Source organism: Pelodiscus sinensis, chromosome 24 (assembly GCF_052426305.1).
Source record: "Pelodiscus sinensis isolate ZL-2025 chromosome 24, ASM5242630v1, whole genome shotgun sequence".
In the NCBI taxonomy this organism is placed as follows: Eukaryota; Metazoa; Chordata; order Testudines; family Trionychidae; genus Pelodiscus; species Pelodiscus sinensis.
This window is the reverse complement of record NC_143075.1, coordinates 12,056,782-12,069,032: the sequence shown is the minus strand read 5'-3', so window position 1 is coordinate 12,069,032 and position 12,251 is coordinate 12,056,782. Positions and strand designations below refer to the sequence as shown.

The window sequence follows — 12,251 nt, the reverse complement described above, 5'->3', positions numbered from 1 at the left end:
GGTATCGGGAAAGTATCTGAGCAATTTCACAACCTCAGCAAGGATGTTTTTCTAAAGAGCAAAGCTGAAACGTGGGGGTGAGGGATCCTGCCTGAACTAATTTCTTCTTCTACCCCTCTTTTGGAGGGATGTTCTGATAATTCTGTATGGGTATGTCTACACTACCCCGCTAGTTCGAACTAGCGGGGTAATGTATGCATACCGCACTTGCTAATGAAGCCCGGGATTTGAATTTCCCGGGCTTCATTAGCATAAGCGGGGAGCCGCCATTTTTAAAACCCCACTGGTTCGAACCCCGTGCAGCGCGGCTACACGGGGCTCGAACTAGGTAGTTCGGACTAGGTTCCTATTCCGAACTACCGTTACTCCTCGTGAAACGAGGTGTACCGGTAGTTTGGAATAGGCACCCTAGTCCGAACTACCTAGTTCGAGCCCCATGTAGCCGCGCTGCACAGGGTTCGAAGCAGCGGGGATTTAAAAATGGCGGCTCCCCGCTTATGCTAATGAAGCCCGGGAAATTCAAATCCCGGGCTTCATTAGCAAGTGTGGTATGCCTACATTACCCTCCTAGTTCGAACTAGCGGGGTAGTGTAGACATACCCTTTCTCACCATGTCTATAATCTAAGCAGGTTTCAAGAGTGAATGAATATTTGTATCTTCTTGTGGATTCTAGTAGGATCATCTCAGTGGTTTTACCTTGAGCTAAGTCATAATAGATTTTATTGGTAGGTTTAAGGTGCCTGGAAAAGGGATGGGAACCAGGGCCTCCAAAAGACTAATTCTTCTGTGCCCTCGCAGATCGTGAGTTCCTGGAAAGGTTGGCGTTCCAAGGTGCTGAGGACTGATTGAAATCAGTGGGAACTTAAAACTTCTCTGCCTTAGTTCTCCCATCCATGGTTGTAACCCCATTTTACTGCTGGGGAACTGAGGGTATGTCTACACTACAAAGTTAATTCGAACTAACAGACGTTAGTTCGAATTAACTTTGATAGGCACTACACAGGCAAATCGCTAGTTCGAACTTAATTCGAACTAGCGGAGCGCTTATTTCGAACTAGGTAAACCTCATTCTACGAGGACTAACGCCTAGTTCGAATTAAGTAGTTCAAATTAAGGGCTGTGTAGCCACTTAATTCGAACCAGTGGGAGGCTAGCCCTCCCCAGCTTTCCCTGGTGGCCACTCTGGGCACCACCAGGGAAACTCGTCTGCCCCCCTCCCGGCCCCGGAGCCCTTAAAGGGGCACGGTCTGGCTACGGTGCCTGTGCCAGGTGCAAGCCTGCCAGTACCCAGCCAGCAGACCCTGCACCTGGCATGGCACGAACCAGCCACCTGCTGCCACCCAGCCCTCCGCCTCTTCCCAGGACAAGGCTGGCGGCTCCCGGGAGAGTGCCCAAGTCCGCAAGAGGCGGGCGCCCACCTGGTCTAGTGCGGAGATCGTGACCTCATCCACGACCTCCACACTAGGCACAGGAAAGTGGCCGTCTAGGACAGGATAGCTGCCAGCCTGGCCACCCAGGAGCAGGTTTGCATGAAAATCAGGGTGGTCCAGTGAGACCCCCGACCCTCAGCTTAGAATGGCCATACTGGGTCAGACCAAAGGTCCATCTATCCCAGTAGCCTGTCTGCCGACAGCAGCCAACACTAGGGACTCTGGAGGGGATGGACCGATGACAATGACCAAGCCGTTTGTCTCGTGTCATCCATCTCCAGCCTTCTACAAACAGAGGCCAGGGACACCATTTCTGCCCCCTGGCTAATAGCACTCCATGGACCCAACCTCCATGACTTTATCTAACTTCTCTTTAAACTCTGTTATAGTTCTAGCCTTCACAGCCTCCTGCAGCAAGGAGTTCCACAGGTCGACTATTTACTTGGTGAAGAAGAACTTTCTGTTATTAGTTTGAAGCCTGCTACCCATTCATTTCATTTGGTGTCCTCTAGTCCTTCTATTATGGGAACTAATGAAGAACTTTTCTTTATGCACCCTCTCTACACTAGTCGTGCTTTTATAGACCTCTATCATATCCCCTTTCAGTCTCCTCTTTTCTAAGCCGAAAAGTCCCAGTCTCTTTAGCCTCTCTTCATATGGGACCTGTTCCAAACCCCTGATCATTTTAGTTGCCCTCCCCTCTCCCACCCTCTCTCTTCCCCTCTCCCACCTCCTTTTCCCAGTCTCCCCGAGTTTTGTTCAATACAGAGAGTTTCCATTTTTGAACACACGTGTCCTTTATTTTGTACATCAGGAAGGGGGACTAGCGAGGGGTAAGTGGAAGGAGGTGAGGGAGGAATGGGGTACGAGACCCCAATGGGGAGGACTGGGGTGGCTCTGCGGGCTCCTCGGGGTGGAAGCTCTCCAGCAGCCCCCCCGATTAACCCTCCCCCAATGGCAGCCTGTGGCAAGTGCAGCCGAGCTGATGGCCAAGTGCTGTGATGTGCCAAGTGTGGGCACTCAGGGCACTCCAAGCCAGGACTGCTTTGCAAGTGGGGAACCCCTGAGAACTGTCTGTCTGGGGTGGAGGTCGGGTTTCTTTAAGCACAGCCCTCAGCTAGCCTGAGACAGCAGCTCCACGCTCTAAGTCCTAATCTGATGCCCTGCCGGCACTGCTTCCGGCCATCCTTAACCTCGGTTCAGGGTCCACTCAATGTGGACATCCTAGTTTGAATTAGCAAAATGCTAATTCGAACTAGTTTTTAGGGCTAGATGCACTAGTTTGAATTAGCTTAGTTCGAATTAACTAATTCGAATTAAGTTAGTTCGAATTAGTGCTGTAGTGTAGACATACCCTGAGAAACTTGCCTAAAGTCTCCTAGGAATTCTGTAGCAGAATTGAAACCAGCTTTTCTGAATCCCAGGCTAGGATCCCAACAAGCAAACCAGCTTTCCTCTGGAAATAATGGACATAATTATACTGGCCTACTTTCCAGATGGAGGGCTGATGTTCCTGTGTTTATGTGGTACTTTGAAAAGCACTGCTGTATGTAGTGCTAAGTGGTACTGGTCCTGCTCCTAGTCCCGTTGAACTCTGTGGCAAAACTCCCATTCACTTTAGGTCCATTATTCTATTTGGCCTGAGTCTCCTCTCACAGCAGTGTAAATCTGAAACAACTCTGTTGAAACCCATGTTATGCTAGTGTAAATGAGACACAAATCAGGCATTTTTATTTTATTTTATTTTATTTTATTTTACATTTCTAATTGCAAAATTGTTGTTCAGCAGAAGTGCTGACCTCTAGTAATTAACTGGGGTTTCTCAAGTGAAAACTCTAAGCACTGGGGCGGTAGTTGCTTTTGTTCAACAAGGTTGAACGACAAGTGCAGAGTCCTGCACTTGGGATGGAAGAATCCCAATTATTGTTACAGGCTGGGGATCAAATAGCTAAGTAGTAGTTCTGCAGAAAAGGACCTGCGGGTTACAGTGGACGAGAAGCTGGATATGAGGCAATGGTGTGCCCTTGTAGCCAAGAAGGCTAATGGCATATTAGGTTGAATTAAGAGGACCATTGCAGCAGATCCAGAGATTTGATTATTCCCCTTTATTTGGCTCTGGTGAGGCCACATCTGGAGTATTGTGTCCAGTTCTGGGCCCCCCACTACAAAAAGGATGTGGATGCATTGGAAAGGGTCCAGCGGAGGGCAACCAAAATGATTAGGGGGCTGGAGCATATGACGTATGAGGAGAGGCTGAGGGAGTTGGGTCTGTTTAGTCTGCAGAAGCGAAGAGTGAGGAGGGATTTGATAGCAGCCTTTAACTCCCTGAAGGGAGGTTCCAAAGAGGATGGAGAAAGGCTGTTCTCAGTAGTGACAGATGGTAGAACGAGGAGCTATGGTTTCAAGTTGCGGGGGGAGAGGTCCAGGTTGGATATTAGAAAAAACTATTTCACTAGGAGAGTGGTGAAGCTCTGGAATGGGTTATCTAGGGAAGTAGTGGAGTCTCCATCCCTACAGGTGTTTAAGTCTCGGCTTGACAAAGCCCTGGCTAGGTTGATTTATTTGGGATTGGTCCTGCCTAGAGCAGGGGGCTGGACTTGATGACCTTCTGATGTCTCTTCCAGCTCTATGGTTCTATGATTCTAAAATTCTATGTTTTTGTTTGGGTTTTTTTCCATGCAGCTCTTTATTTTGGGGAACTTTTCAGCTGGAATCAGAGCTGATGGGGCTGGAAAAGTCCTCCAGATCACTTAACCTAGCCCTCTGCGTCAAGCAGGATAAAACAGCATGATGATCCTGCCATCACTTTAGGTATTCCCAGTCTTCAGGTATTTCAGCTTGTCTCTATCTGTGAGATGTAATTAGTGCTGCTGTGCCAAAACCAAAAACCAAACTAAAACAAACAAACAAACAAAATTTGGGGATCCAGGGAATGATAAAAATGACAATAAGTACTAACTTCCCAGTGCTGCTGGAGTTCAGATGGTTTTCATAGCTCTCTCCTCTAGCCTGACTGGCTCTGTGGTCCTGTAGCACATCAAGGCTTAAGTTTGGAGATACAAGTATTTTCTCTCTGGGGCCTATTTGCACAGCTCAGCAGTCCTAGCTTGGTGCCCTGCCTTCTTTTGTGGTACTGTATTATTAAAGGGTTATACGTCTGTCATCTCCATAAATATAAAACCATACAATATTAGAACTGGAAGGGACCTTGAGAGGTCATTGAGTCCAGTCCCCTGCCCTCACGGACCAAGCGCTGTCTAGATCAGTGTTTCTGAAAGTGTACTGCAGAAACACTTTCAGAAACACTTTAACTGGCCACCACTTCCTGCGGCACCCCTTGGCTGCAAAGGATGAAACGGAGCCAACAGGAGCCGCGAGGCTCTGTGGCCGTGGCACTGGTACATAAACAAACCAGAATGGCCAGTTAAAGTGTTTCTGAAAGTGTTTCCGTGGTAACACTTTCAGAAACACTGGTCTAGATCATCCCTGACAGGTGTCTGTCTAACCTGCTCATAAATATCTCCAGTGATGGAGATTCCACAACCCCCCTAGGCAATTTATTCCAGTGTTTATCCACCCTGACAGTTATTTTTCCTAATGTCCAGCCTAAACCTTCCTTGCTCCAATTTGAGCCCATTGCTTCTTGTCCTATCATCAGAGGCCAAGGAGAACTATTTCCCTCCTTCTTCCTTGTAACACCCTTTCAGATATTTGAAAACTGCTATTATGTCCCCTGTCAGTCTTCTTTTTTCTAAACTAAAGAAGCCCAATTTCTTCAGTCTTCTCTCATAGGCCACGTTTTCTAGACCTTTAATCATTTTTGCTGCTCTTTTCTGGATCTCCAATTTCTCCACATCTTTTTTTAAATGTGGTACACAGAGCTGGACACAATATGGCAAAAGTGACCAAGGAACCCCACAATAGCCTGTGTTATTGGGGGGGGGGGGGAGGAGGCTTAAGTTACAAAATTTGGAACCAGAGTTTTAACACCCCCCAGTTTGTGACATTTGGATGTAGATACCTTAGAACAGCGATGGGCAACCTAGGCTAGTGAGTGGGCTGCATGAGTGGCCTCCTTCATCTCAATGGGCCTCTTCTGGAATAGGGAGGTTTGCTAACTGCACTTGTGTGCCTAGAATTTGCAGGGTGTGCCAATTGAACCATAGCAGCACTTTGGATGGATATAGATGGAGCCTTACAATATCATATGCAATCAGTCCACACCTCACTTCACGTGCTTTACATGCATGTCACTTTAATAATATTGGTAGAGGGGAAAAACCTAAGTGGACGGAAACCAGCAGAATCAGACACATGGGCCACATGCCTTAGAATGTAATTGTATGATTATTGTGGTCCGCTATTCCTGTAGTCCTGTTTATTGTACTCTGCTGGGAAGTTTGGCTGTGAGTCCAAATGCCACCCAAGTTGTGATCTGGGGATTTTGTTTGGAGCCATCTCTAGGGTGATGTACAATCACAGAACAGGAAGACAGTTCCTGCCCCAAAGAGCTTACAGTAGATCACCTTGCTATAGAACTAAGTTCCGTCTCCACTTCCTTGTGAAGCTGTATCATGATGGGTGTCCCTCTGTTGTCGTCTTCCCACATCACAGGAATACAGTCGAGGTGGGGAGTCGAAGCAGGCTGAAGGACCAGTGAAGGCAGTACAGAACAAGGAAGAAAACTGGTAGTATGTAACCTCCAGGAGAAGAAAGCCAACTCAGGTATCCCCAATTCCAGTAGAGGTAAGTAACTGCTTTTAGGCTCTCTGCACAGGCACTACAGTGGAGAATGTTTTGGCAGAGACCTCTCAGGGAAGAGATCAGAAGGAGGCACCATCGACTAGAAGGCATAGAATGCGTAGTCCTAGGGATGGGGGTTCCACGACTACCACCCCCAAGAGAAGACAGGTGGTGCTGGTCGGGGACTCCCTCCTACGAGGGACAGAGTCATCCATCTGCTGTCCAGACCTGGAATCTGCAGAAGTATGCTGCTTACCAGGAGCTAGAATTCATGATGTGACCAAGAGTCTCCCAAAACTGATCAAACCTTTGGATCCCTACCCCTTCCTGCTTCTCCATGTAGCCAAGAGTGACAGATCATGTAGCACTGGGAAGAAGGATCAAGGAATTTGAAGTGCAATTGGTGTTCTTGTCCATCTTCCCTGTTGAAGGAAAAGGTCCTGGTAGGGATTATCGAATTGAGGAAGTAAATGTGTGGTTGCACAGGTGGTGTCGGAGAGAGGGCTTTGGTTTCTTCAACCATGGGACTCTGTTCTAGGTTCAAGGATTGCTAGGAAGAGATGGGATCCACCTAACCAAGAGAGGAAAGAGCATCTTCACGGGCAGGCTTGCAAACCTAGTAAGGAAGGTTTTAAACTATGTTCATTGGGGGATGGTGACTTAAGCCCTGAGGTAAGTGGGGAAGTGGGATATTGGGAAGAAACACAAGGAGGGGGGAGTAACAAAGGAGGACTCCTGAGTTGAATGGAGAAGGTAGGGCAATCAGCTAGGGTATGTCTACACTACCCCGCTAGTTCGAACTAGCGGGGTAATGTAGGCATACCGCACTTGCAAATGAAGCCCGGGATTTGAATTTCCCGGGCTTCATTTGCATAAGCGGGGAGCCACCATTTTTAAAACCCCGCTGCTTCGAACCCCGTGCAGCGTGGCTACATGGGGCTCGAACTAGGTAGTTCGGACTAGGCTTCCTATTCCGAACTACCTAGTTCGAGCCCCGTGTAGCCGCGCTGCACGGGGTTCGAACCAGCGGGGTTTTAAAAATGGCGGCTCCCCGCTTATGCAAATGAAGCCCAGGAAATTCAAATCCCGGGCTTCATTTGCAAGTGCGGTATGCCTACATTACCCTCCTAGTTCGAACTAGGAGGGTAGTGTAGACATACCCCTAGTTATCTAAGGCGTTTGTACATGAATGCAAGAAGCCTGGGAAGCAAACAGGAAGAATTAGAAGCCCTGGCACAGTCAAAGAACTATGATTTGATTGGAATAATAGAGACTTGGTGGGATGACTGGAGCACTATCATGGAAGGGTATAAACTGTTCAGGAAGAACAGACAGGGGAGAAAAGGAGGAGGAGTTGCACTATAGGTAAGAGAGTAGTATGATTGCTCAGAGCTCCAGTATATAGAGGGAGAAAAGCCTGTTGAGAGTCTTTGGGTTAAGTTCAGAGGCAGGAGCAACAGGGGTGATGTTGTGGTTGGCGTCTGCTATAGATCACCAGATCAGGTGGATGAGGTAGACAAGGTTTTCTTCAGACAACTGAGAGAAGCTTCCAGATCACAGGCCCTGGTTCTCATAGAGGACATCTGTTGGGAGGCCAATACAATACTACATAGACAATCCAGGAATTTTTGGAGAATGTTGGGGATAACTTCTTGATACAAGTGCAGAAGGGGCCATGCGCAGCTTGACCTGCTGCTCACAAACAGGTAGGTACTCATAGGAGAAGTAGATGTGCGTGGCAACCTGGGCAGCTATGATCATGAGATGGTAGATTTCAGGATCCTGACAAAAGGAATAAAGGAGAGCAGCAAAATATACACCCTGGACTTCAGAAAAGCAGACTTTGACTCCCTCAGAGAACTGGTGGGAAAGATCCCCTGGGATGCTAACATGAAGGGGAAAGAAGTCCAGGAGAGCTGGCAGTATTTTAAAGAAGCCTTATTGAAGACACAAGAAGAAACCATCCCAAATGTTCAGTAAGAAAAGCAAATATGGTAGGTGACCAGATTGGCTTACCAGGAAAATCTTTGGCGAGCTTAAACACAAAAAGAAAGCTTAGAAGAAGTGGAAACTTGGACAGATGACTATGGAGGAGTATAAATATATTTCTCGAGACTGCAGGGGAGTAATTAGGAAGGCAAAAGCACAATTGGAATTGCAGCTAGCAAGGGATGCAAAGGGTAACAAGAAAGGTTTCTATAGGCATGTTAGAAATAAGAGGGTGATCAAAGAGGGTGTGGGATCCTTACTGGATGAGGGAGGTAACCTAGTGACAGATGATGTGGGAAAGGCTAAAATAGTCAATTTTTTTTTTTGCCTCTGTCTCCACAGACAAGGTCAGCTCCCAGACTAATGGGCTGTGTCTACACTGCACCTCTTTTCCGGAAAAGGGATGCAGATTAGACACATCGTTATTGCAAATGAAGTGGGGATTTAAATCTCCCCCGCTTCATTTGCATGAACATGGCTGCCGCTTTTTTCCGGCTCGGGGCTTTGCCGGAAAAAAGTGCCAGTCTAGACGGGGATCTTTCAGAAAATAAAGCCTTTTCCGAAAGATCCCTTATTCCTCAAGGAATCCCCGTCTAGACTGGCGCTTTTTTCCGGCAAAGCCCCAAGCTGGAAAAAAGCGGCAGCCATGTCCATGCAAATGAAGCGGGGGAGATTTAAATCCCCACTTCATTTGCAATAACGATGTGTCTAATCTGCATCCCTTTTCCGGAAAAGAGGTGCAGTGTAGACACAGCCATGCAGTATGGGAAGTAGGTGGGCAGCCCTCAGTGGAGAAAGAACAGGGTAAGAACTATTTAGAAGAGCTAGATAGACGCAAATTCATGGTTCTGGATTTAATGCATCCGAGGGTACTGAGGGAGTTGGCAAATGTCATTGCAGAGCCTTGGCCATTATCTTTGAAAACTCGTGGAGATGGAGAGAGGTCCCAGATAATTGGAAAAAGGCAAATGTAGTGCCCATCTTTAAAAAAGGGGAAAAGGACAATCCAGGGAACTACAGAGCAGTCAGCCTAACCTCAGTCCCTGGAAAAATCATGGAGGAGATCCTCAAGGAATCCATTTTGAAGCACTTGGAAGAGGGGAAAATGATCAGGAATAGTCAACATGGATTCATCAAGGGCAAGTCATGCCTGACCAAACTGATTAGCTTCTTTGATGAAGTAACTGGCTTTGTGGACACGGGGAAGTGAGTGGATGTGATATACCTTGACTTTAGCACAGCTTTTGATACGGTCTCTCACAATATTCTTTTCAGCAAGTTAAGGAAGTATGGATTGGATAAATGGACTGTAAGGTTGATAGAAAGCTGGCTAGATTGTCGGGCCCAGTGGGTAGTGATCAATGGCTTGATGTCTGGTTGGCGGTCGTTTTCAAGTGGAGTGCCCCAAGGATCGGTTCTAGGGCTGGTTTTGTTCAACATCTTTATTAATGACCTGAATGAGGGGATGGATTGCACCCTGAGCATGTTTGCAGATGACACTAAGCTAAGAAGAGAGGTAGATACGTTGGAGGGCAGGGATAGGTACAGAATAGGTACACCCAAGATCACTTTTTAAATGACAGACCAAGCCAAGATCTGCCGCCCCGCCCCTTCCTTGAAGCCCCGCCCTCTCTATTCTCCTCCTCTCCATCACTTGCTATCCCCAATCTTTATACTGCTACTTTAAAAAAAAAATTCCCACCATTCCTCGCAGCTACTCACCTGTGCTGTTGCTCGGTGAGTAGCTGCTCCTCAAATGAGGAAATCTAATGTAAATGTACTGCGCAGGTGTGCAGTTCAGAGAGGGCTCAAGAGCTACTCTTAGAGCCTCCGACATCTACCGGTAGATCGCGATCTACTGGTTGGTGACCACGGACCTAGACAAATTAGAGGATTGGGCCAAAAGAAATCTAATGAGTTTCAACAAGGACAAGTGCAGAGTCCTGCACTAGGGGTGGAAGAATCCCAAGCACTGTTACAGGCTGGGGACTGACTGGCTAAGTAGCAGATGAGAAGAAAAGGACCTGGGGATTACAGTGGATGAGAAGCTGGATATGAGTCAACAGTGTGCCCTTGTAGCCAAGAAGACTAATGGCATATTAGGGTGCATTAGGAGGAGCATTCCCAGCAGATCTAGAGAAGTGATTATTCCCCTTTATTCTGCACTGGTGAGGCCACATCTGGAGTATTGTGTTCAATTCTGCCCCCCCTCCCCCCACCGCCCCACTACAGAAAGGATGTGGATGTATTGAATAGCGTCCAGCCAAGGGCAACCAAAATAAATAGGGGGCTGGAGCACATGACCTACGAGGAGAGGTTGAGGGATTTGGGCTTATTTAGTCTGCAGAAGAGAAGAGTGATGGGGTGGGGGAGATTTGAAGCAGCCTTCAACTTGTTGAAAGGAGGTTCCAAAGAGGATGGAGAGAGGCTGTTCTCGGTAGTGGCAGATGGCAGAACAAGGAGCAATGGTCTCAAGTTACAGTGGGGGAGATCTGGGTTGGATATTAGGAAAAACTATTTCCCTAGGAGGGTGGTGAAGCATTGGGATTGGTTCCGTAGGGAGGGGGTAGAATCTCCATCCCTAGGGGTTTTTAAGTCTCGGCTTGACAAAGCCCTGGCTGGGATGATTGAGTTGGGATTGGTCCTGCCTTGGGTAGCGGGCTGGACTCAATGACTCCTGAGGTCTCTTCCAGCCCTAGGAGTCTATGATTCTATGAAGCTGCCATTACTATAGAAATTGCCTTGAGGACTTGAAAAGCAGTGGGATGGAGCTGATGGGAAGGGGAAAATCAGTGCCCACAAAGGCTGCCCAAAAACAAGGAAAGGTACTAAAGTGGGTGGGGTGATCTGAGCTGGATATCACAGCTCCCAATATCAAACACAAAGGGCATTTAGAGCAGATTTTGCCACAGCACTCCCTCTCGTCAGCTCCCCTAATGCTCTCTCCTCTGATATTTTATCAGTCATTGGAATCCCAGACCTTCACAAAAATCAAATCTTCATCTCCTACCCCTGCTTGCCCTAGTGCTTGGGTCCATTCCATCTTCCCCCATTTAGCACAAAGCTTATATAATGCTACGTTTAAAGAGTTGAGTCCTTTTTTTCTTCCCCAGGTTCACGTTTATTTCTCCATGAAGTTATCAGTTTGATGCATGGACAAGTTATGAGGTGCCAGGGTGTCTCGACAGCATTCTGTGGGGGGGGGGGGCGGAGTCTGTTATTCTTGTTGGGCCCTGAAGGGGATTGTTTTTATTATTATTACTATTATTTTAAAACAACAAAATGCAGCCTCCGTCTGTAAAACTTCTCCTAACGCAATTGACTTCAGCGTTAATTGCTTAATGGCTACTCCTCAGCCCAAGCTAATGACAGGCTCTCAAGTTATCAAAGGAAAAGGTGAAAATTAGGCTGGCGGTTAATATAACAAACTAGCTGTTCATTTCAGAGAGGCTGCCCTATCTCAGGGAGTGTGGGAGCTGACAGAGTAATTCCACTGTTGTGTGTGTATCTGCATGCAGTGTGTTTTAAAATCCATTGCAATCTGTCCTTCCCTTTCATATCTAGCAGCTCCTGGCGCATACAGCCCTTGTTGGCTCTGTCTAAGGGGACTGATGGGAGTTGCTCTCACCTCTCTTGACTGGCTTTTCCCCCAGGTGAATTTGAGCACAGGGTCTCTCCAGACATTTCCCCCTGACCACTTTAGAAAGAGTTGCCCATGTCCAGTCCTTAACTTTTCCTTCATTTAGTGCTTAGTATCTGTGGATCCAGGGTTGTGTGGCATAATCAAAAGTGGAAAAGCCAGAGCATGGCGACTAAAAATGGCATAGCCAACAACGCTACTGTTGCGTCTCATCGACATGGGATGGAGGAATTAGATTCTACTTGGAGAGAATTGATCTGAATCTTATTTTTGTTGCACAGTGTCTGGACACTGTCCTGGGCTTGTTAGAAATCCCAACAGATGGAACGGCTGCTGTCTACACAGTAAAAGGCCCCGTGGCTGCAGTTCTTCTCAAATTGTCAGGATTGGGGAAACGAAGGCCCTCATCTGCCCCCCTGGGGCATGGGGCTCCTCCCAGCATTGGGGA

General features: G+C 47.4%; 1 protein-coding gene across 1 annotated transcript in view; it reads left to right on the top strand.

The window, feature by feature from the left end:
* SAMD11 (sterile alpha motif domain containing 11) overlaps positions 1-12,251 on the top strand; it is a 397,470-nt gene that overhangs the window by 88,061 nt on the left and 297,158 nt on the right. Inside the window, exon 6 of the mRNA XM_075906866.2 lies at positions 6,046-6,177. The gene's annotated coding sequence lies outside the window, so the exon portion shown is untranslated. The remainder of the gene's footprint in view (positions 1-6,045; positions 6,178-12,251) is intronic.